Source organism: Rhinopithecus bieti, unplaced genomic scaffold (genome assembly GCF_001698545.2).
Source record: "Rhinopithecus bieti isolate Rb0 unplaced genomic scaffold, ASM169854v2 scaffold_6904, whole genome shotgun sequence".
Classification (NCBI taxonomy): domain Eukaryota; kingdom Metazoa; phylum Chordata; class Mammalia; order Primates; family Cercopithecidae; genus Rhinopithecus; species Rhinopithecus bieti.
In genome coordinates this window covers 769,819-789,857 of record NW_016805192.1, presented here as the reverse complement: position 1 = coordinate 789,857, position 20,039 = coordinate 769,819, and the positions used below count along the sequence as shown (strand labels likewise).

Genomic DNA, 20,039 nt, shown 5'->3' with positions numbered 1-20,039 from the left:
AAAAAAAAAAAAAAAAAAAAAAAAAAAAAAAATGCAAAATGAAGGGCTTGTGAAATGCACAAAGAATGTATTTAAGGGTCTTTCATTTTAAATCAAACACTTGCATAGCACTTACTCCTTGCAACACTCCATTCTAAGCACTTCACCCATCTTAATTCATTTAATTATCTTCTGAACCCTAAGAAGCAGGTATTACCACTGCTCCAATCTTACAGATGAGGAAACTCAAGCATGGAGAGGTTGAGTGACTTGCCCAAATTCATGCAGTTAGGACCTGGCAGAGCTGGGGTTTGAACCCAGGCTGCCTGGCTCTAGAGTGTGTGCACGAAACTTCACTGCCATATGAGCGAAACTGCAGGTCAGATGTTCTCAAAGCAAATAACCCTCCCAGAGGTAAGAGTTAGGTTCTGTTTCCCCACTGGTTTGTATTATTCAAGAAGGGAGCTATTACTAAAAGCTAAAGTGGGCAGGCCAAGGTTGCATGCAAAGCTGATACTTGCTGAGTCAATGAATAGCTGCATGATGTGCAATGAGGTGGAGAAAGACACTAACGTGAAAGAATTTGATTACTTTTTACTGGAGGAACCCAGAACCATACAGAGCCGTGAGGGCATTCCCCCAGTGCCCACAGGTAAATCGGGGACAGCCGGACCCCTTCCAGGGTGCCTTTCCTGGGGATTGTCTCATGCTCTTGAGTTAGGAGTCAACCCTATGGGATCCTCTGGGCTAAACTAGCCACTGAAGGGCTACTGTTGACCTAGGGATGTCCAGACTGGGGCTGGGGAGCCCTCTGCTCTATTAATCCCCAAAACTTCATCCACACTCTGCATCCCCTTGTTCTGTAAATGGGTCTAGTTCTCTGATTCTCAAAGGCTCCTGGAGGGCAGGGGTTTTGTCTCATTCACATTGAAATCCTTAGGATCTGCAGCATCCAGCAGGTGGAGAGGAGGAGAGACTTAGCATTGATTATGCGCCTGTTCCTGGCCAGGAGTCCCACCCCTGCCACCTTACCTGATCTTCACAACACCCCTTAGAGGGCATTCCTTGAAGGGGAAGATATTACCAGCCCCCACTTAGAGATAAGAACATGGGGTCCAAGAGGTTAAGGGGCTTGGCTCAAGGTCACCCAGCTAACGAGTGGCGGGAGACACAAGATGAGTCCTACTCCAGAGTCCAGGCTCTGTCACTCGCCACAGGGCTCCCTGGAAGACGCTGGTGTCACTTGGTCTCTCTGACTTGCCCTTTGCTGACTCCTTTGATTATTTTGCTTGACCCGACTCCAATTCAGGATTTGGGACTGAGTTTAGTTAACACCATTTTTTTGTTTTGTTTTGTTTTGTTTCTGGCTCCAGAGGCTTTTCCTGATGACTCCAGGGACCTGCCCTAGCCTGGTCTGACTTCCCAGAGGGGATCCAGTCCCAACATTGGCCCTATATTTAGACCACATTTCCATCCCATTCTCAATGAAAAACCCTGAGTCGTGACAGAAGACAACCAATGCTGGAGAGAGGAGGCTTCAGGTAATGCCTGTTCTAGGCATCCTCTCCTTTAAGAAAAACTTTTATGTCAAGGTGCCTCAGCATTATAATACCTTTATTGCATATAGGTAGAATATAAAACTGACTTGTGAGACCACTGTGTGTGTGTGTGTGTGTGTGTATGTGTGTGTGTGTGTGTGTCTGTGTGTGTGTTCTCTAGCTAGCCTCCAGGGACAGGACTCAGTTCCTCAGCAGCCCAGTGCCTGGCACAACAGGCATTCAATTAGACATGCTGGACATTTTCAAACTTTAAGGTATAATTTGTTTGGACACTTTGACTGGGTACTTTGATAAAACATCTCTAGTTAAAAGATGGCAACCAACAGGCATCAAACTAAAACCAACCTCAAAGAGCAAAATATAAGGCCTTTGTAACAAGAGTCACAGAGTTATGGCTGGACACGGTGGCTCATGCCTGTAATCCTAGCACTTCGGGCCATCTCTACTAAAAACACAAAAATGAGCCAGGTGTGGTGGTGCACGCTTGTAATCCCAGCTACTTGGGAGGCTGAGGTAGGAGAGTTGCTTGAACCTGGGAGACAGAGGTTGCAGTGAGCCGAGATTGCTCCACGGCACTCCAGCTCCACTGCACTCCAGCCTGGGTGACAGTGCAAGACTCCGTCTCAAAAAAAAAGCAGACTCACAGAGTTACAGAATCAGCCATTCTATGGAGCCAGAGAGAGGCCTCAGGGAGAATCTGTAACTCAAGAACACCCGCTGAGGGTCCCAGGCTTAGGTGCTTTGAACTTCACTAAGGGCAATCTTCTAGTTCCCTGGTCTTCCCTTCCAGGAGGACAACAGTCAGAATACCCCAAAGACGTCCTTCTTTCCCTAAGGTCTCAAAACCCTTGCCTCAAGAAGTTATTCCTAAAGTCTAGCTTGAATTCCTCCAGATAGAGTTTAAATCAGACAAACAGCCTAGGAGCATGTTACAAAATTCAAAAACTTCTAATTTAGTCACCATCACTGGAAAATAGGGATATCTCACAGAAATATGATTTCTGATTTATCTTGAAAAGTCAAGATGATCTGGCCACACTGGGCCCGCACTCCTGTGAGGTAGTATCATTGGCTTGGGGGTCTCACCAGTGCCACCCTGCATGGGGGCACCAGGTGACATGATGCTCGATTGAGCTTTCCCTCCAGGCTGGGTGACCAGAGGCCAGGCCCTGTGCATCCTCCAGGGGACGCTGTCCTGACCCAGGCTGGTGAGGCAAGGAGAGGCTGCATCTTCCTGAGCTCGCCGAGCTGCTAGTGTGCATGGGGAATGCTAAGCAGCCTCCAGCTCTGACCAGGTTTGTCTTCTAGGACCCACTTGCCCAGTGGGTGCCAGGACACCAGGTCTGGGTCTGGAGAAGAGAATTCTTCTGCAAGGCATGTTGATGGTCCTTTCTGGAAGAGAAAGCTTCCCAGGGTCTGTCCTGCACCAGGCTTTCACCAGTGAGAAACACCCCGAACTGACACCCAAACCTAAAAGGAGAAGCATAGAAGGGTTCTTGGCCCAATTATTTTAATTACAAGTCCTACTACCAGGACAACTAAGGGATTATCCCTAAACTTTCATTTAAAAGTCTGGGGAGGGAAGGAAGGAGTAAAAACTTTGGCAGTCAGATTTTTCTCACCTCCACATTTATTCCTTACAATTAGTGACTTGTTCATCATGCTGTATAACAATTGTGTAAAGATGCATACATTTGCCACTATAATTTACTATTATTACATAATAATTAGTAAGTATACACGGCGTGCCAGGTGCTAAACAGCAGATGAGGGGCGAGGTCGGTGGAGGCTCCATGCCATGAGTTTGTGGCTAATGGAACCCCTCACGCTGCTGCTATCCTTCCTGGGTCCGGCAGTTGGATCCTGCAGAGGTGCCCCACTCTCTCAGGGACCTCAGAAATGTCCTCTATGTGTTAGGGATGGCTAAGGAGGGCGTATCTGCAGGATTCCCAGGCACTCGGAGGTGTATAGAGGTGACAGGACCCATGCAACCACCCCAGACCTTGCCAGAGTGCTGCAGTCTGGCATCTGCAGAGGGCCAGGGAAGGTCAAGGGGCAGTGCTGAACCACTGAAAACAGCCATAGAGTTGGAGCTGCCAGGCAGAAGGTGCGCAGCTCAGGAGAGGAGACCCCTTGAGGCAGCAAAGATGGGGCCAGAGGGTCAAGGCTGAGAAGAAGGCCACCCCAATGCCCTGTGTGGCCCTCATGAGCTGAGGACTGTGGGAAGGTGGCCTAGCCATTCTGAACCTCAGTTTTCCTGGGAGATAAAAACAGAGACAGTATCTGCAAACTCAACAGGGCATTATGGTGAAGAAATGGGAGGACTCAGGAACATGTTAGCTGTCACAGCCTCAGCCACTGCCAGCTCCAGCCAGGCAGCTGGTCAACATTGCCAAGCACCAGCCAGGTGACAGGAGGACAGAGGGCTCAGGGGAAAACCAAATCCACCCCCCCAAACAAAAGAAAAACACAAAAATATGCACTGGATCCGCCGGACGTGTACAAAGCCTGTGTACGTACTGCCTGTGGACACAGCCCAGGAAGAGCACCCTGGCTCCTGTGCTCCACGCCTACAGCTCATCTGGAAGGTTCCCTGTCTATGGCAGCCAGGTACCCAGGCCAGCCTGCAAAGGCCTAGTAACAGAGCTTGTGTCTAAGATAGACCTTCATAGCTTTGTGCTGCCAGGCCCACCTGGAGTCCCCTTTAAGCCTTCTTTTTCTGTTTGTCTGTTTTGAGACAGGATCTCATTCTGTTACTCAGGCTGGAGTGCTGTGATGCCAGCACAGCTCACTGCCATCTCAAACTCCTGGGCACCAGTGATCCTCCCACCTCAGCCTTCTGAGTAGCAGGGACTGCAGGTGCATGCCACTATGCCAAGCTAATTTTATTCATTTTTATTTTTTGTAGAGACGTAGTCTCACTATGTTGCCCAGGCTGGTCTCGAACTCCTGGGCTCAAGTGATCCTCTGCCTTGGCCTCCCAAAGTGCTGGGATTACAGGCATGAGCCACTGCGCCCCACCCCCTTTAAGCCCTTCTGAGCTTTAAACCCAACCTGCCTCCACTCTGTGCCCAGCAGTGGGGGAAGGTAGCGAGGGGAAGGTAGAAACATGTAAAGGCGAAAGGGTCATCGGAGCCAGCTCTGGGTGTAAGCTCACCATCTTCCACAAGGCCGTTCATGGATCTGGCCTCGGGAACTGACCACAGTTCTCTTTAGGGTAGGGGCAGGTAAGGGGCCGGGATGAGGCTCTGACCTCTGCAGCGTGAGGATGCCAGGGAGGAGGGCGGGTGGGCGCCCCTTCCTCTGGTTCTCTGTAGTCCTGGATGCCTCGTGTAAGTGAGAACACAATTGGTCCCAGGAGGACTGTCTCTAGAGGAGGCACCAGGGGCCCAGTAGAGGCAGGAGAGGCCAAGGGGAGGAAGGTAGGGAGCAGGCAGGGCTGAGCAGTGCTGAGGCAACAGGCAGGGTCAGGGAGACGAAAGACTCCCAGTACCACAACAAGGTACCACAGACCATATGACTCACAAACAACAATTTATTTCTCGCAGTTCTTTTTCTTTTCTTTTTTTGAGGCGGAGTCTCAGTCTGCTGCCCAGGCTGCTGCAGTGGGGTGATCTTGGCTCACCGCAAATTCCGCCTCCTGGGCTCAAGTAATTCTCCCACCTCAGCCTCCTGAGTAGCTGGGATTCCAGGCGCACACCACCATGCCCAGCTAATTTTTGTATTTTATTTTAGAACAGACAGGGTTTCACCATATTGGCCAGGGTGGTCTCAAATTCCTGACCTCAAGAGATCCGCTGGCCTTGGTCTCCCAAAATACTGGGATTACAGGCGTAAGCCACCATGCCCAGCCAGTGTGAGCCAATTAAACCTCGTTTCTTTATAAATGATCCAGTCTCAGGTAGGTCTTTATAGTAATGTGAGAATGGACTAATATACTAAGAGTCCCTTTGCAACCTTGGAACCCATCTCTGGTTCTACAAACTGCCTTACAGGAAGCTTACTACAGCAGGCATATTTCCCCTTTGCTTCACACACCACAATGGCAGCTTATCACAGTAGGTGCTCTGCAGTGTGGCTAGGGGCCAGTTGCTGGCTGTGCTCTCTGCTTTACACAAATCACTGCTATTCCTTACAGCAGCCCTGAAAGAGAGGTGCTATGATTCCGAATCAGGCTCAGAGAGGTCCAGCTGCTTACCCAAGGTCACACAGCTAGTAGGGGCCAGCCAAGATCCAACCCCAGCCAGCCCTCCTCCAAAGCCTGGGCCCTTTCCACCACATCTTGCTGGCTCTGCAGAGTGGCAGGAAGAGACAGGTAAATGCATCTCATGTTCATTTCTTAAGTAAGGCATGATAACAATAAAATGATTAAAGCAACAGCTGGGGGAAACGCTTCAGTGGCTGAGAACAGACAGGCCAGGTGCAGGGAGAGATGACCAATGACGAGCGCTCTAGCAGTTTTTGTGCTAACAGTGAGATGGACTGACTTTGGAAATGGAAAAGGAAGACAGTGAGAGAGGAAAGGGCCAAAGTGGACAGAAAAATGAAAGATGCTGGCTGGGTGTGGTGGTTCATGCCTGTAATTCCATCACTTTGGGAGGCTGAGGTGGGTGGATCACCTGAGGTCAGGAGTTTGAGACCAACCTGGCCAACATAGTGAAACCTCACTCTACTAATAATACAAAAATTAGTCAGGCATGGTAGTGCGCACCTGTAATCTTAGCTCCTCAGGAGGCTGAGACATGACAATCGCTTGAACCCAGGAGGCAGGGGTTGCAGTGAACCGAGATCGTGCCACTGCACTCCAGCCTGGGTGACAGCAACACTCTGTTAAAAAAAAAAAAAAAAAAAAGGTCGGGCACGGTGGCTCAAGCCTGTAATCCCAGCACTTTGGGAGGCCGAGACGGGCGGATCACAAGGTCAAGAGATCGAGACCATCCTGGCTAACAAGGTGAAACCCCATCTCTACTAAAAAATGCAAAAAACTAGCCGGGCGAGGTGGTGGGTGCCTGTAGTCTCAGCTACTCGGGAGGCTGAGGCAAGAGAATGGCGTAAACCCGGGAGGTGGAGCTTGGGCGACAGAGTGAGATTCCGTCTAAAATAAATAAATAAAAAGATGCTGAAATCCTCCAGGATCCACAGGCCTCACCACATTATGGGTGGACGAAAGGGGCTGGCGGTTCTATGGCCCTTTCCCACACAGCGTTTGTCATTGGGAACTGCTCCCTCACCCTGGGCAGGAGACACCTTATTAACCTCACTGATACTTTCCAGCAACAAATGTCGCTTCTGTTATTTAGCACACGAGGGAAGAGCAAATGGTCCTCTCATGGGCATCAGGAATGCCCGTGCCCCCTCCAGGAATTAGTGGGCATTCTCTAGGAAAATTTGCGTTAGTTTTAAGCAGGGGCAAAGACAATTCAAATTCAGCCTGGCTGCTTCAGTGGAAGGAAATTTACCTGGACTCAGAGCCTTCTTTGAGAGATGCATGTTTGTTGTTTTTGCTTTTGTTTTGATTTTTTTTTTTCCTTGAGGGCAAGTCCTAGTCACCAGGCATGAGATGACCCTAGCTCTTATGAGAGGTGACCACTCGACCTTAGTATTGGTTACTCAACACAGGTGGATGCGAACCCTCCGAGGCAGAGCTCGCACTCTGCAAAACAGAATGATTTATCAAAGACACTGAAGCAAGGGTCTCCCAGGACGAGATGGGCAGGAGGCTGCAGGGAAAGAGTTCTTCTCATTACAGAAGAAAGTGGGAATGTTCTGGAAGGCTGCTGCTGAGGGGACGCGTGTGCAAAACAGATCATGCGTCCCCATGACCGAAGTCTGTCATCTGACAGGCCAAGCCTTCATTTTTTGGGATCTCAAGTATCGGTGCTTCCTGGCCAAGCCTCTCCCACAAGATGGCACCTCTGGCCAGGTGAGTCTGAGGGCCTGTCTCTAGGTGGCCCATACGCTGGAGGAAGATGATGTGGGGCACAGAAAGGGATCTGCAGGGGAAGGACATCTGTGCTTTGCGATGAACCTGCTGTGTGACTCTGGGGAGGTAACTGTACCTCTCTGGGCTTAGTTACCACATTTCTCAAGTGGCTCTGGCATCTGTTAAAATGCCAAACTCGTGGTCCTTAACACCTTATGATGCTGGCACCTCTCTGCGGACTTTTCTCAATGTAACCTCAGAAGTTGGGGAGGACTGAGGAGAAGGGAGGTCCTGCAGGGAGGAGAAAAGGGAAAGTGGGCAACTCCGCTGAAGGATGTCACACATTTGGGGGCTGCTCCCAACACTTTTACCTTTCTCTTTGGGCCCCTCCTTTCTCTTCCCTCTCAGTCCCCTTGTCAGATGATTGATGGGGATCACTGGGAGTTGGGGTGACTGTCAAGAAGGCAGAGAGGGGGTTTGGGCAACAGGTGGGAAGCAGGGCCAGGTGGCCTCTCGGGGTTCTCCCACCTCACAGTTCTGGGGAGTTCAGGGTTCTGCAAGCAGAGTGATCCTTAATTAATAAACAGCAGAGCAGGCTCAGACTCCACGTCAGGAAAACTGCACTGAGCCACACTGGGCCACCCGCCCTCTGCAGAGCCCACGCAACAGCACGATGGTTAAAGCGGAACGGAGCCCTCTGAGGACTGGTGGGAACACCTCTGAGCACTGAAGTTCTGCATGTGAAAGAGAAACCCAGGAATGCCTTGCTGCTTCTCTGGGTGGGGAGACTGCCTCCAAAGAGCAGGGCCTTGGGGCTGTGCTCTCGGTCCCTCTGGGAATGTGGGGATGAGCTGAAAAGTGGGAATTCTGGAGGAACCAGAGACCACCATGGTGGGCCGACTGGGACAGGAGTGTGGGTAGGGTGTGAATCTGCCCACGGAAGTTACTCCAGCGGAGGCTTCCCTTTCAAACCAGCAGTGCTACCTGACCCGGAGTGGCTGGGAGGATGAAATGTGGTCATCTAGGTGAAAGCACTAAGAGAAAACAGAGTGTTCCGGTTGTTTTTGATATAAAAGGATTTGGCATCAAGATCATCAAATGACACCAGTTAGCCTCACCTCAGGGAACGTGTCCACTGAGGTCTCATTGGAAATGCAGGGACCAGGGTGGCTCATGGGCTAGTCTGGGTTGTCACAAACCATAACAAGGAGTAGATACTTCAGCACACTAGCCCACCTCCCTTCTCCTCCTGCCCACCCCCTCTGACTCCAGGACAGCGCTCTAAAGGTGCTGTGTTCAGTTTCATGCCTTATATATGCTGTACACACATACACTCACTCACACACTCACTCACACATGCTCACAGACACACTGCACACACATGTTCACAGACACACTGCACACACACACTCACATACTGCACACACCCATCACACACACAACACACGCTCACACACACCACACAGACACATCACACACATGCTCACACACCACACACACATATCACACCACACCACACATTCTCAAACATACACAATCACACATTCACACATGCTCACACACCACACACATCACACACACCATACACACCATGCACACCTCACACACCTCACACCACGCATACGTACACATATACACCATCATACCTCAACACACACACTACCACACACAGATACATACATGCTCACACAGCACACCCCCCACCACACACATACACATTCATGCTTACACACCACACACACTCACCCCCATCCCCCCACACTTTGCACACACCACACACACACACACACACATACACACTCTTTCCAGTCTCTAACATGAGAGGGTTAGGCCAGATCAGAGCTTTTGTGACAAGGGACATTCGTCATGCCTGCCAGCATCACTTGAGGAGCCTTTTAAAAGAACCCTTCTTCCAGATATTCCCACTCTTTCCAAGTGCGCTGATGCCTGAGCATATACATGCATTCAGTCTTTTTAAAAAGGTAATTGGCTGGTCAGGATGACTCATGTTGTAATCCCAGCCCTTTGGGAGGCCGAGGCAGGAGGACTGCTTGAGTCTAGGAGTTTGAGACCACCCTGGGCAACACAGAAAGCCTCCATCTCGATAAAAAAAAAAATAGCTGGGTGTGGTGGCATGCATGCCTGTAGTCCCAGCTACTCAAGAGGCTGAGGTGGGAGGATTGCTTGAGCCTGGGAGGTTGAGGCTGCAGTGAACCATGACTGCACCACTGCATTCCTGCCTGGGCAACAGAGAGAGACCCTGTCTCAAAAAAAAAAAAAAAAAAAGGTAAAAGTAATATTTAAGCATGGTAATAAAAAATTAATAGTAGAAAAATGGAAATGACATCTTCCTTCACCTAGTTTCTCCCTGCCAGAGGCCACCACTGAAAGTGGATTCTTGTTCTTCCTTCCAGAGTTAGGCTGTGTCTGTGTGGACTCCATCACATGCACTGGCCTACATTGCACGCAGAGGACAGTGCACAGTACCCGCCTTGCTCCTCACTGCTTTTCTCACTGGCCCGCAGAATCTCAGGGGCACCCGAAGCAGCACAGAGGGACCGTTCCATTCCTTCAGAGGCCACACTTATTTCACCAGTTCCATCCTGATGTTTTCCAGACTTCTGCATAACAGATGATTCATCAGTGTGCCCCCTCATGGACGCCTCTGCTCACACGGAAAGGGTTAATTCTTGGAGGCTGCGGTGCTGTCAAAGGGCATCTGACAGATAGCTGCCCTTTGTTCCAGGGGTGTGGTCTTCCTCTCCCACTCATGATGCCCACACCCTCAGATCCCTGAGCAGCAGCGTCTCGCCGTGGTTTTATCAGCAATCTTTTTAAGCTAATTTTTTTTTTCCTGTCACTTGCCTGGATGGAATCAGCAGTCTTTTTACTATGAGAGAGATCAAGCACCTTTTCATGTTAAATCCCTCTTCCTTTTTTTATCCGTTTCCTGTGAGCTACCTGTTTTTCTCTTTTATCAGGCCCGGATATTTTGGGGCAATGCTGGGCTGTCCTAATACCCTCTGCCTGTTCCAGTTGACCCAGGTGCCTTAAAGCTCCAACAGTGTGGATTCTGTGAGCATCACAAAAGCCCAAGGGTGGGGGTCTCTCCAGGTGTCAGAGAGCCAATGGTGAACGAGAGAACCCCCCCACTAGGGCAGCAGAAAAGCCTCATGCCCACTGATGCCAACAACCTGGCATGGGGGCAGCCCTCTTTGTACAGGAAAATGGGCCACATTTGTCTTTAACTTTTGTTCCTTGTCCAAAGCATTTTAGAGTGTGATGGACATGAAATGATGGAGACAGTGTGCATCTACTTCCCTTGAAAGCTCCTCCAGGGAATCCAGAGCCAGCACCTTCCTGTAGCATCTGCCCCTCCCTGCCTTTCAGGCCTGTGGTAACATCTCCTCCTGCCTAACCTGGGCCCTGCCATCCTGCCATCAAAGTTGGGGGAGCCTGATGGGCTGTGAAATTCCCAGGGAAGGCTCAGGTATCAGAAATGCACTGAAGAACCACCTGAGCTCACTCTGTTAATGGCGATATTTCACGTGATTTATCTGGAAGGGTTGGTAACTGATATGGTAACAAATCTCACCTTGAATTCCCACGTGTTGTGGGAGGGACCTGGTGGGAGGTAACTGAATCATGGGGGCAGGTCTTTTCTGTGCTGTTCTCTTGATAGTGAGTAAGTCTAACGAGATCTGATGGTTTTAAAAAGAGGAGTTCTCCTGCACAAGTGCGTGCTGTCTCTCTGCCTGCTGCCATCCATGTAAGATGTGACTTGCTCCTCCTTGCCTTCTACCATGTGAGGTTTCCCCAGTCACATGGAACTGTAAGTCCAATTAAACCTCTTCCTTCTGTAAATTGCCCAGTCTCAGGTATGTCTTTATCAGCAGCATGAAAATGGACTAATACAGTAACTTAGCCTGGAGGTCCTGATTAACAGCTAATACCTCCACCCTTACACATAGCTTCTGTTTCGTAGTAAGCACTCAAATGGCTGTTGAAAGAATAAATCACGAAAAACTGTCTGACTGCCCTCTCTTTTGCCTAGAGGTAGTACAGTTCAAATTGGTTCAGTGGTACTGTGTTTACAAAGTCCACTTTCTGACAGCTCCAACCAGCTTTCTTGCAAATTTCAAAAGCCTCTTTCTTTGGGCCTGGGAACTAGGTTGGCCAAATAAAATACAGGAGGCCCAGTTAAATTTGAATTTCAGGTGAACAACAAGTAATATTTTTGGTGTGTGTCCCAAACATTGCATGGTGCATACTTATTGTTTTTGCTTCCTGTGGCTGCTGTAGGAAAGGACCATAAACTTGGTGTCTTAGAACAACAGATATTCATTCCCTCACACTTCTGGAGGCCAAAGTCTAAAATAAGGATCACCAGGTTGAAGTTAAGGTGTCAGCAGGGCCACACTCCCTCTGGAGCTCCAAGAGAAAATTGGTTCCTGGCCTTTTCTGGCTGCTGGTGGCTGCCAGCAGTCCTTGGCTTGTGGCCACATCACTCCAATCTCTGCCTCCATCACCACATCGTCTTCTCTTCTGTGTTTTCCATCTCCCTCTTCCTTCCTCTTACAAGGACGAGTGTGACTGCATTTAGGACCTGCCTAGATAATACAGGATAATTCCCCCATCTCAAAATCCTTAATTTAACCACATCTGAAAAGACCCCTTTTCCAAATCAGATCACATTCACAGGTTCTGGAGATTAGGACCTGATATCTTTGGGGGATATTATGCAGCCTATGCCAATTATTTGTTGTTATCTGAAATTCTAATTTACATAGATGCTCTATGTTTTAATTTGCTAATTCTGACAGCCCTACCTGGGACCACACCTATTAGGAGACAGTAAGGATTTAAGTGATTTGCCTTCAACTGGTCACCACCGTTCCTTGTTTGGCAGGGAGAGGCCCAGTCCACAGACCCAACCCTGTTCATCAAGATCTTTTATCTTTGAAGTGGGGCTCATAGCTTACAGTGGCATTCCAGTTTTCAGGAGAATCTAAGGCATTTGGCTTAACTTTTGAACAGATCATGGCAAACAGTGCATGATTCCCACTTTTAGCACTCAAAACTCCAAATGCAGACCGGTTCCCCTCCACCTTCCAGGAAGGTGGAAAGATGAACAAATAAATATATAAGTTATGCATCTGTTCCCCTTTCTGTTCTCAAGTCTCTTTAAGAAAGGCTGTACTTTTTTGTTGTTGTTTGTTTGCTTTTTGAGAACAGGTATCATTCTGACGCCCAGGCTGCAATGCAGTGGTGCCATCATGGCTCGCTGCAGCCTCAATTTCCTGGGCTCAAGTGATCTGCCTGCCTCAGCCTCCCGAGTATCTGGAACTACAAGCGCACGCCGCCATGCCCAGCTAATTAAAAAAAAAAAAAAATGTAGTGACAGGGTCTCCCTATGTTGCCCAGGCTGGTCTCGAACTCCTGGCCTCAAGTGATCCTCCCATCTCGGTCTCCTAAAGCGCTGGGATTCCAGGCGTAAGCCATTGCACCTGGCCCTGTTTTTGTCATTTGAGATAGGTTCTCGCTATATCGCCCAGGCCGGTTTCAAACTCCTGGGCTCAAGAGATCCTCCTGCCTCAGATTCCTGAGCAGCTGGGACTACAGGCGCAGCCACTCGCTAGCATGTGGCCTTAGGGGTTTTGTAGTCGATATTGAACTCACCCACTCATCCATTTATTCATTCACGAATCAATTACTGAGTGCTTATTCAGTGCCATGTGCTATGCCCAGCTCAGAGGACACAAAGATAAATAAAGCATCTCCCTGTGATGGGCGAGTGAGGGAGTCTGGATCCCTGGGGAAGCCCAAAGAGTGGAATTAGACAACATTGTGGAAATTAAACACAAATAACGGGCACTAGTAACGTGAAGGCAGCGTGATTCCATTTGATGTGAAACTAGAAGGATAGAAACTCATTTACCAATTATCTTTAAATTCTAGCAACTATTTTTAGCCTTTAGATGTGGAAAAAATAACTTGTATTACAGGATGTGTTACCTAACTGTCTGCTTTAACATGACGGTGGTTTTCCTCCTTCTGTCTTCTGGATCCCTGGAAATGTGGGTACACATGAGGCTCCCTCTGCCTCCTCCCACGGCCATATGAACTGTCGCCTCCTAGGAGAACCTGGCAGGGCTGGCAGTGCCCCCAGCTCCCCAGTTCAGCCCAGAAGGGGGCTGCCTGGACTCTGAGATTTCTCCCTTCACCTGCGGCTGCCTCCTATCCCCATGACTACAGTGTGGTGAGCACTTTTTGGCACAAATTATGCCTCCCTGCAAATACATCTTAGAGTTGTTTTTTTTTTTTTTTTTTAAGGAAAAAGCCATCTGTTGATGATTTATTTATCATATGGTAAAAGTTCTCAAGCTGAAATTCCAGGTCTCTGCCCTATGAAAACAAAATAGAAACAAAACACTTTTTTCTTTGTCTTTGGGCAAGAAAAGCAGGGAGGCACTGGCAGTTTAATAAAGGGTAAGAGCCCTAGGCTAAAGCAGTGAATGGGAAAGCGAGGGGGAAGACCATGCCCCAGGGAGCAGAAACCCAGGTATGAGAAGCACAAGTCCTGGGTTCGACTCTCCTACCAGCCTCAAATTAGCCACGGGACTCCAGGTGCCACTTGACTTCCTGAATCCCGCTGAAGCTCCCTGAATCTCAATGTCCTAATCTGTAGAAGAGGGGAAGGAATTTTTCACTCACAGGCTCATGTCAAGAATCAAATAAGATCATATAAACTGTAAAGTACTATCCACTTGTTAGTAATTTGGGGAGTGGGGGGACCTCCCAGCACCCTGATATCGCATCATGTGGGCTTCCCAAGTGTGAGGTCACACCGTGCCCCCATGTCACTCCCCTGTCTCAAACACCTAGAGGTTGACATCCAAATAAGAATATTAAAGTGACTCAGATTTATTATTTTTTTGAAACGGAGTCTCACTCACTCTGTCACCCAGGCTGGACTCGGCTCACTGCAACCACTGCCTCCCGGGTTCAAGTGATTCTCGAGCCTCAGCCTCCAAATAGCTGGGATTACAGGTAGTGCACCACCAGGTCCAGCTATTTTTTTTTTTTTTTTTTTTTTTGAGACAGAGTCTTGCTCCGTCACCCAGGCTGGAGTGCAGTGGTCCAATCTCAGCTCACTGCAACCTCTGCCTCCTGGATTCAAATGATTCTCTCCTGTCTCAGCCTCCCCAGTAGCCAGGATTGCAGGTGCATGCCATCATGCTTGACTAATTTTTGTGTTTTTAGTAGAGACGGGGTTTCGCTGTGTTGACCAGGCTGGTCTCAAACTCCTGATCTCAGGTGTCTACATGCCTCAGCCTCCCAAAGTGTTGGGATTATAGGCATGAGCCCCCACACCCAGCCTAGTTATTTGTACTTTTAGTAGAGACAGGGTTTTGCTATGTTGCCCAGGCTGGTCTTGAACTTCTGGCTTCAAATGATCCGCCCGCCTTGCCCTCCCAAAATGCTGGGATTACAGGAGTGAGCCTCACACCCAGCTGACTTTGATTTTTTTACTGGGACTGACCTTCTAATTAGCCCAGATTGGATCAATATTTGTGTATCTAGAAAGCCAGGTCGTCCCAAGTGTTCTCTGCACATTGTGGGCCCAGTAGGAGGTAGGGCTTATCCCACTGGAAGGTGGCAGTCTCGGGAGTCTTGGTAGTGGAGTCCCTGTGACATGGGGTCCAGGTGTCGATCTCTGTGTTGCCACTGGGCAGCCCAGGGCACACTGGTTGCATCTGTCCCCCGGGTATAGGGTGCTCGTGGTCTTCGGCTATGACCAGTGTGCCCTGGGCTGCCCGATGGCGACAGATGCCCTCTGTCCAGCTCCTACTTTTGCACTCAGGGCTGTGTGCCAAGGTGCCCACACTCTGCAGCTCCCGCTGGGATCCAGAGGGGCCTATGCAGGCCGTGCTCAGGGCCAGGACTGAGGCTACTGTCCCCAGGTGGCTCCACCCTTCAGTTTTGGGTGCTTCTAAAACTTTTCTTGAAGAATGACTCAGCACTCACCCTTAATACAACGTACAGGCTGAAACCATCCCTCTGCCTGCTCCACCTGCTCCAAACCCTGATAAAACAGAAACTAGGGTGGGATCTCACATATGGTGTCTTCACTTTGCAGCTGGTGGATTTTTTAAAATGTGGAGGAGAAGGTGGGAGGCAAGACCAGAACTGAGAAATGACTCTTGCTTTTAGTTAGAGGGAGGGTGGCTGTGGGAAGTGTATTTCAATGCCATAAAAGTACCCTGTGAGGTTGCAAATTCTAAGTAATTCGACATGCATAACCCCAGCCTTAGCTGTGTGAGCTCCTCCCTTCTCTGTTCCCCATCACTCCCCCTTTTCCTTGTCCCAGAGTGTGAACCACACTGGTGTAGACATGGGGAAAGTAAAGTGGATTTTGAGGAAGGGGATCAGGCGTGTAGCCCAACAGACTGGAAAATACAGACTCAGTCTCTTCACCTCCCCTCTCACTGTGACCCTTTTTCTTAACAGTAGAGGGCTGACTTTGTCTGCCTCGCTCAGGGAAACCGCCCCACTTTTAATTAAATTTCTCCCTGTAGACGCTGTCTGGGAAGCTGAATGTCATCTTCCCTGGGCTTACCCGCCAGGCTCCTCTCATCCACATCTTCCAGCCTCTAGCCACATGGACCCCTCCGGAAAGTGTGTGTGTTGGGTGTGTGTGTGTGAACATTTTCATGCTTGATGTGAGCCGGAAGAAAAATAAGCTTCTCTTTTTGATAAGTGTGGACCTGCCCACAGCACTAAATTTGGTTCTGGCGTCACCGGCGCCATGAAGCAGCAGCCTGGTTTAGAGGCTTGCCTTCAGTTTCAAATAATTTCTCCAGGCTCATGTTACATGTGACCCATTCACAGAGCCTGGAGGGCATGGCTTCTCCAGTCCTTAGCACTAGAGACGTGGCTTTTGGTTCCTGCACAACTAGCATAGCCAGTGGAACCAGATGGGGGATGCTCTGAGGTTGCAGAGGCAGGAAGGCAAGCGGGGGAGAGCTTGGGCCTGGACAGAAGCATGATCTGGCTCCCTCCCCAGCTGTGAAATCTCTGAGCCTCAGTTTGCTTCTCTGCAAAATGAGGATAATAATCCCCACCTTGTTGGGACTGAGGATTAACGAGGCAATGGTTTTAGTAGAATAATCCACTGCTGCTATTATTATCAGCATCTTCGTATAGCAAAACTCATTTGGACCAATGGGGAGTGTGTTAAGTCGGTCTGAAGTAGGGCAAAGGAACAATTATAGAATGTTTTAAAGGAAATGTGGTTTTTATTATTTCCAAGTATATACAGTACTGGAACTGAGTAACTAGGAGGTGGAGAACTGACTTGATTTAAATAAGGAGAGCTCATTTGACATCGCCTGTTTGATTTCTCAGCATCCACCTGTGTTAATCAAGAGGGTTTTGAGCTACGTATGTGCCCAGCTCTGTGACTGGAGAAGGAAAGTCACGTAAGACACAGTGCTTGCCTTCATAAGACGTGCAACCTGTGGGCAGATGAGTCCTACACAGGAAGCGGGGGCCAGAGGGGAACTGTGAGCACTGAGGAGCGCGGCTCTGCCACAGGTAAGAGGAAACGCGCAGCCTCTGGACCTTGAGTGTCAAGGCTGGGGAAAGCTTCAGGGAGGATGGACACTGAGGAAAGTCAGGGCGATTTAAATATGGGGTAGGGCAGGGAGAGAGGGGCAAAGCTGCCATGGGTGAGCAAGGGGCAGAAAGAGCACGGCATCTATGAAGGAGCCACAGGGCAGGCTGACAGGAAGCGGGAGGTGGGACTGGGCAGGGAGGTGAGCCAAGGTGTGGGGACCCAGGCAGGCAGCTCGAGGCCAGCTTGGCTTAGCAGGTGATGCTCATGGCAGGACCACACTTGGAGAGGGCCAGGGCAGGTGATGGGGTTGCTCTGGGAAGAATTTGGCAATGGCACGCAAAACGGATTGGATATGAATTTTGGAACTGAAACAGGGAACAACTCATTGTTTCCATAAGGATCCGAGGGTGAGGTGATAAGGCCTAAAATCATGTTATCGCTGGTGAGAGTGTGACTGGAAAGAGAGGGGCAAACTGAGGCAATGCCTGCAAGAAACTGGTGGGTCTGTTCCAGGATGTGGAGGGGGAAGAGCTTAAGTCTCCATGGCTTGCCACATTGGGGACTGGAAGATGGCAAATTCCAGTGACCGAAGTGGACAGACCAGGTGGTAATGGGGGCAGCATTTTACTAAAATGCAAGGCTATGGGGCCACTGGACACCCAGGACTGGCACTCAAACCTGGCCACGCTGGAGAAAAGATGTGCCATTGTCAGGGTGGGGGTTACACATACACCCTGAAATACCTCCCACCATCCACGCTCCGGAGAAACCCTCCATTTCCAGGGTGAAGGTAAACTGACTTCAGTCCCGCTCTGGCTCAATTCAAATTCCAGGTGCAAGCAGTTCAATAAACGAGTCTGCCATGTGCCTTTGCCACCAAACAGTCACCAGAATATTACACCATCCAAGTCAACGCCTGGCTTTAATTTAATCACTCATGCCTTAATCAATTCCTGTCACATGCTAAATGCTGTGAGTGGTGGGGAGACGCTGCTCCTGGGCATAATTAGGATATGAGATTCTGTACCAAGTCCCTGTCTGGTTAGGAAGAAACTGAAAACTCCAGAAAAATGGAAAAGCTCCCAGGAAATTCCAGGTAATGGTCATGACTTGAGCCCAGAAGGAAGTCCCAGCCCTTCCCCAGAGAAGTCAGCACTGGCAGGGGCTGGAAATCACTTGAGGTCATGCTCAAGGCACCCCCACCCACTGTCTTGCATCCTGGTTTAGGTCTCCTTCCTTCTAAAGCAGGGGATAGACAAGATCAGTGCAGGCTGCTCTGTGGCCACCCATGCATCCCTCCTGGGCATGGACCTTGCTGGCTCAGTCCTCACCCCTAGGAACCAGCTGCACAGTCTGGCACTAAGGGAGCCAGGTGGCAGCAGCTATACTATTTCAGGTCAGGCTAAAGTCAGCCCACCAAAGACTTCAGATCAGCACCCGACTGCGGCTCCCGGGAGGCATCCCCTAGTCCTGCAGCACTTCTGAGAAGCTCAAAGAAATTCTCTTAAGTTGTTTTATTTCAGTTCTGACTATGAGAAGAGAGACCACATTATCACCCATTCTGAGGGGAAAGACAGCATAATCTCCATTTCTCAGATGGAAATATGGAGGCATGGGAAATCTTAATCTTGGCCAAAAACCTCTTAGTTGACAAATGAATTCAGGGCTTGGCAACCCTAAGCAGCCAGTGATAACAGGGGCCCACAAAATGAGGGAGTGGCTCGCTTCTGGAATTCAGTCTTGCTGGTAACAAATGATAAGCTATTTCTTAAAGTCTTTTTATTTTTATTTTTTTTAACTTGGCCCAGATTGTCAACTTATAACATGAATCCTACTGATGAAAACTTTTTTCTTGCATTTCTCATCCGCCATCAAACATTGGTTCATGATTATTTATAGCACTTTAGTGACATTGAAAGGGATTTATTTCAATTTATTCAGTCTTTATTAACACTCCACAGGGAACAGAGTGCAGCTACCGCTGGCCTTTTCTCAGGCACAGCTGAGATGCTAAGAAGGGAGGAACTTCACCACTAAAGGAAGAACTGAACCTGGTGGAGAGAAGCCCAGGAGGCAAGTTATCCCGATAGGATTATCCGGGAAAAATATTAAATAGGTTTTAAGAAGGTTCAGGTGAGTTTATGAATGATCACTCCTTTATTCAAGCGGATTTAGGGATGTTCTGCAAAATCCTCTGTTTCTAAGCTGGCCTCCTGGAGAGCGGCAGCAGAGGCAGAGGCTGAGCCGCTGCACTGGGGATTGGGGCCAGTGTGGAATTTCCCCTGCTCACAGGGAAAAGACAAGACAGAAAATGGATGGTGGGAGGGCTGGTGACTCTTCCCAACGGCTATTCCTAATGTTTCCTGGCAGTGAGAAGCTATGAAAGGGACAGGTTCATATGCATCTACACCATGATGTTTGCTGTGCCCCAATGTTACAGGAGGTTATAGACAACAGTTTTATTTGCATATATAACCTTTGCTCGACTTATTAACATACGCTGATTTAAATTCTGATGCATTGTCAAGTAGAAAGCTGTTCAGGTTTTCAGCAAGCCCAATATAAAAAATCCAGGCATGCAACAAATAGGTAGTGAATATTCACATTTAAATACATGTAAATATAAATAGAATTTTTAAAAAAATGTTTAGAGACAGGACCTTGCTGTGCCACCCAGGCTGGAGTGCTGTGGGATAATCATAGTTCACTGTAGCCTTGAACTCCGGGCTCAAGTGATCCTCTTGCTTCAGCCTCCCAAGTAGACAGGGCTACAGACGCATGCCATCATGCCCAGCTAATTTTTAGTTTTCTTTTGTAAAGACAGGGTTTTGCTTTGTTGACCAGGCTAGTCTCAGACTCCTGGCTTCAAGCGATCCTCCCACAGTGCTGGGATTACAAGTGTGAGCCACCAAGCCTGATCTCATTTATATATATATAAAACCTTGGCCGGGCGTGGTGG

The 20,039-nt window shown here is 49.1% G+C and overlaps 1 protein-coding gene across 21 annotated transcripts in view; it reads right to left on the bottom strand.

Annotated features, from left to right (window-relative positions):
- Positions 1-20,039, bottom strand: part of MAPT (microtubule associated protein tau) — a 140,537-nt gene that overhangs the window by 110,192 nt on the left and 10,306 nt on the right. Inside the window, exon 1 of one of the 21 annotated variants that reach the window (XM_017871620.1) lies at positions 16,082-16,133. The exons of the other annotated variants lie outside the window; for them this stretch is intronic. The gene's annotated coding sequence lies outside the window, so the exon portion shown is untranslated. Of the gene's footprint in view, positions 1-16,081; positions 16,134-20,039 lie in introns of those variants that run through there. 21 annotated transcript variants of the gene reach the window in all.